Source organism: Pinus tabuliformis, chromosome 7, assembly GCF_031772625.1.
Source record: "Pinus tabuliformis cultivar Carrire ecotype Pingquan chromosome 7, CPIR1, whole genome shotgun sequence".
Lineage (NCBI taxonomy): Eukaryota > Viridiplantae > Streptophyta > Pinopsida > Pinales > Pinaceae > Pinus > Pinus tabuliformis.
The window spans coordinates 1,117,243,993-1,117,249,361 of record NC_142293.1 but is presented as its reverse complement, the minus strand read 5'-3'; positions in this window follow the sequence as shown (position 1 = coordinate 1,117,249,361).

Here is a 5,369-nt window from a genome sequence, read left to right as displayed (position 1 = left end):
GGATTTCTTCTTGGCAGCAACAAAGTGTTGAGATTTTTCTGTTTTAGTCAAAATAGGCAAAATCCCAGTGTGTGACAACAATAGAAAATCTGTTGCTGGATTATCTCCAGGTTGTTGGGAGAGAATTAATGCATCCTAAATTTGATGTGAGAGGCATTTAGATTCTCTCTGCTATAAAATAGGTGGTCATACGGATAGCTGGGTGTGAGTGTGAGAGTTTAATTGATGTAATCTCCTGTTTGATTAATGAGAATTGCCGATGCCTTAGTTTGGTGGACGTAGCCCAGATTGGTTGGGTGAACCACGTTAAATTCTTGTGTTTATGTGCTTGATTTATTCTGCTGTGTGTTTATTTAATTTAGCTGTGCATCTCTCCAACAATTGGTATCAGAGCATGTTGGAGGCAAGATTGGACTTGCATACTGGAGGTGGAGCTGAGGTCGTTTATTTGCTGCCTAGAGGCGCTGTGTGCGTGTAAGTAATCTGGTGCGTGGAGCGAAGCACTGCTGAGGATTACTGTGTGGTGAAAGCTACCATCGAAAAGGAGGTATATGTTTCCTGTGAAAAGGAGGTATAAGTTAAGTGGTTTTACATTGAAATCTGCGTGGATATGTTTACAAACATCGTGGATATGGTTTTACATTAAAAAATGCGTGGTTATGTTTACAAACAGCGTGGATATGGTTGTTTAAAACAGCATGGCTATATTACACACAGCGTGGATATATATTCAAAATGGCGTGGATATCTTAAGTTTGTTTTTTGTTTGCTGCGTTGACCATTGCTGGAGCCGTGTGAACCTGCGTGCAGGCGTTGCAGGCTGGTTACCTGGCATTGTGCATGGCTGGAGGCGTTGCAAATTATGCAGAGATTTCTACCTGGTTAATTGCGTGAAGGTATCTTGTCTGCCTGCGTGGAGAACGCTGAGATTGCTGGTGGAGGTAACTGCGCGTGTTGGTATATTTTTTTGTTGTGTGTATGTTTCATAGCGCTGTTCGCCACGGATCATAGCGCTGTTCGATATATATCTTATCAGTCTTAAGAAACCTGAATGAATTTGTTTAGAAACGAATTTACGGAAAAATTTTATTCTGAGTTTTTTTGGGCATTGGCGCGGATTATCCAAAAACAGTAGCGCCAACCACCTGAATTAGCGCGGAAACACATTATTTAAGTGCGCCAATGCGCCAATGAGCTAATAGGTGCGCATATGAGTAGAATACGCAAGCGCCAATTTTATTTACACTATATTTTAAATGAGATTAAATGTAAACTGAGGCATAGGCATTTATTGAGTTTAAGTTTTTGTTTTAAAATTGGAATTGGAGATTGTTTGTGTTAGACGAGATGGCCAAAACTCAGAGTGCCCGTTTTGAAATAGAGAAATTTAATGGGAAAAATAATTTCGAGATATGGAAGGTAAAGATGCACGATCTGCTGGTTCAACAAGGTGTGGCGAAAGCACTGTTGGGGAAAAACAAAAGGCCTCCTTCCATGACGGAGGATGAATGGGATGAGATGGACGATAGAGCTCTGAGCGCAATTCGGTTATGTCTGGCGGATGATGTTCTGTTCAACATTGTGTCAGAGAAAACCGCAGCAGGCCTGTGGTCGAAGCTTGAGAAGCTCTATATGACGAAATCTTTGACAAATCGGATTCTCCTGAAATGATAGCTTTATGGTTTGTGGATGAAAGAAGGTACCTCAATTACTGATCACCTGAATGTTTTTAATACCTTACTGGTGCAATTAGACAGTCTAGATGTGAAATTTGATTCAAAGGATAAGGCAATAACTCTATTGTGTTCATTGCCCAAATCCTGGGATCATTTTGTTACTTCCATAAGCTTTAGTACAATAGACATCCTTGAGTTTGACGATGTTGTTGGAGCCTTGTTGGCTGAGGAGACAAGGAAGAGGTCGAATGCAGAAACCTCTACATCAGAGGTAATGATGGCCAGAGGTCGCTCAAGAGAGAGACACTCCGGGGGCAAGCATAGCGACTCTCGTTCAAAGTCCAAAGGAAAGAAGACAAAGGTGAAGTGCTGGCATTGTGGCAAGGCTGGACATCTGAAAAAGGATTGCTGGAAGCGTAAGCAGGTTGCTAAAGAAGGCTCGTCGACAGAAAAGAAGGAAGCCAACACCACAGATACAGGTTCAGTATCTGGTTCAGGTATGAGTGATGAGGTATTGTCTGTTAATATGTCGAAACATGATCAACATTGGTTGTTAGATTCCGGGGCATCTAACCACATGTGTATTCATAAAGATTGGTTTAAAACATATAGATCAGTTGATGATGGAGTCGTGTACATGGGTAATGATGTCACTTGCAGTATTATTGGAATAGGAAGTGTACAACTACAAATGTTTGATGGCACAACCAAAATGTTAACTGATGTGAGACATGTACCAGATCTAAGAAAAAATCTAATTTCATTAGGAGCACTGGATACGAATGGATATAAAACTGTAATTCAAGGTGGAGTTATGAAAATTTATAAAGGTATCTTACTAGTGATGAAGGCTAAGAAGGTAGGAAATCTTTTTCAATTAGAAGGTAGAACTGGGTCAGATCATGTGTCGGTGTCTGAACAGGACAGTAGTTCCATTCGCCTGTGGCATCAAAGGTTGGGCCATATGAGCGAACGAGGGTTGAAAATTTTGGCTGACCGCAAGTTACTTCCTAATCTAAGATCTGGAAAGTTAGATTTCTGTAAACATTGCTTGTTTGGAAAACAAAGTAAACAAAAGTTTAAAACAGGAAAACATACTAGTAAAGGGATACTTGATTATATTCATTCAGATGTTTGGGGTCCAGCCCCTACAGCGTCGTATGGTGGCTCGTCATATTTTGTGTCGTTTATTGATGACTTTTCTCGGAAAGTATGGGTCTACATGTTGAAAAAGAAGTCTGATGTTTTTACAGTTTTCAAGCAGTTTAGAGCATTGGTAGAAAACAACCCTGGTAGAACTATAAAATGTTTAAGAACTGACAATGGTGGTGAGTTTACTTCCAAGGAGTTTGATAGCTATTGCAAGGATGCAGGGATCGAGAGACATAAGACCACGGTTTATACTCCTCAACAAAATGGAGTTGTTGAACGCATGAACAGGACTCTTCTAGAGAGAGCAAGGTGTATGCTGAGTAACACCGGGTTGCAGAAGGAGTTGTGGATGGAAGCAATGGCAACAGCTTGTTATGTGATAAACCGATCTCCATCGACGGTGATAGGCTGCAAGATTCCGCAAGAGGTATGGAAAGGACACCCTTGTGACTATTCTAAACTCAGAGTGTTTGGTTGTGATGCATATGCTCTAGTGCCTAAACATCAGCGAACTAAATTAGATCCAAAATCGAAAAGGTATGTCTTTGTTGGGTATGCTGATGGAACAAAGGGATTTAGATTGTGGGATCCTACTACCCGCAAAATCATCATCAACAGAGATGTAAAGTTTGATGAATCCTCTCTTGTACAGTTAGATGTAGATAATAAATTGAAACAGGATGATGTATCTGATTTTCAGCACATTCAGTTTGACAACACTTCTTTTGATAGTCATGATGATCATAGTTTAGATTCTAGTCATGAACAGGTTTCAGAGTCAGATTATGAACAGGGTTCAGATGGAGGTCATGAACAGGTATCAGATGGCGATCATGAAGAAGTTCCTACAGAGGGTAGACAGCCAATTGTGGAAGCACCAGAATCAACCTTAAGGAGGTCTACAAGGATCAAACGTCCTCCGAGAAGGTATGATGATTATGTTACTTCAGTTGCTTTGACCGCTAATGATGATGAACCTTTGTGTTATCAGGAAGCTGTGGAAGGTTCAAAATGTGACAAATGGAAAGCAGCCATGAAGGAAGAAATGATGGCCTTAGGTAAGAATGGCACATGGGATCTGGTTGAACTTCCCAAAGGCAAGAAAACTGTTGGATGTAAGTGGGTGTTCAAGGTGAAACGAGGTGTGAATGATACGGAAGACAGGTACAAAGCGAGACTGGTTGCAAAAGGTTTTTCTCAGAAAGCCGGTATTGATTTTCATGAGATTTTTTCACCAGTGGTTAAAATTGTTTCAATTAGAATTGTGTTAGCATTAGTGGCTTTGCTTGATTTAGAGTTGCAGCAGTTAGATGTTAAAACTGCATTTCTACATGGTGACTTAGATGAGGAAATATATATGGAACAACTGGAAGGGTTTGTTCACCATCGCAATGAGAAATTTGTCTGCGGGCTCAAGAAGTCATTATATGGCCTGAAGCAGTCGCCTTGGCAGTGGTATAAGAAGTTTGATTCTTTCATGTTGAGTCAGAAATATGTAAGAAGTGAATATGATCATTGTGTTTACTTTAAGCAGTTCAATAATGGCATGTTCATTATCTTAGTGTTGTATGTTGATGATATGCTTTTAGCAAGCAAAAGCATTGAAGAAATCAACAGGTTGAAGACTCAGATGGCAAGGACGTTTGATATGAAAGATCTGAGAGTGGCAAGACAGATTTTGGGCATGGAGATTTTCAAAGACAGGAGTAATGGTAAGCTGTGGCTTTCACAACAGAAGTATGTTGAGAAAATAATTGTGAGGTTTGGTATGAACAATGTGAAGCCTGTATCAATCCCTTTAGCTTCCCATTTTAAGCTTTCTTCCAGTTTATGTCCTAATACAGATGAAGAAAAGGATTATATGTCTCGAATTCCGTATGCCAATGTAGTAGGATGTTTGATGTATGCGATGGTGTGTACGCGACCAGATATTTCACATGCCGTTGGGGTCGTCAGCAGGTACATGGCAAATCCGGGTAAAGAGCACTGGTCAGCAGTGAAATGGGTGCTTCGGTATATGAGAGGCACAAGTAGTTATTGTATTACTTACAATAAGAGTAGTGAATCTGTTTGCGGATATGTTGATTCTGATTTTGCAGGTGATTTGGATAAGAGAAGGTCAACTTCAGGATATGTCTTTACTCTTGCAGATGGAGCTATTAGCTGGATGTCAAAGCTACAAAACATTGTTGCTTTATCCACTACTGAAGCAGAATACATTGCTGCTTCACATGCTTGCAAAGAGGCGGTTTGGTTGAAAGGATTGCTTGGTGAGTTTGGTAGGTTACAGGGCAACATCAGGTTATTTTGTGACAGTCAAAGTGCAATACATTTGGCTAAGAATCCAGCCTATCATAGTAAATCAAAGCATATTCCAATCAAGTATCATTTTGTAAGACAGGTTATCACTGAAAGGGGAGTTTCTCTTGAAAAGGTGCATACAAAGGAAAACTGTGCAGACATGTTCACGAAACCAGTTTTGTTAGAGAAGCTACGTTGGTGTTTGGATTCTCTTGGCTTGCAGAAAAGATAGAAATAATA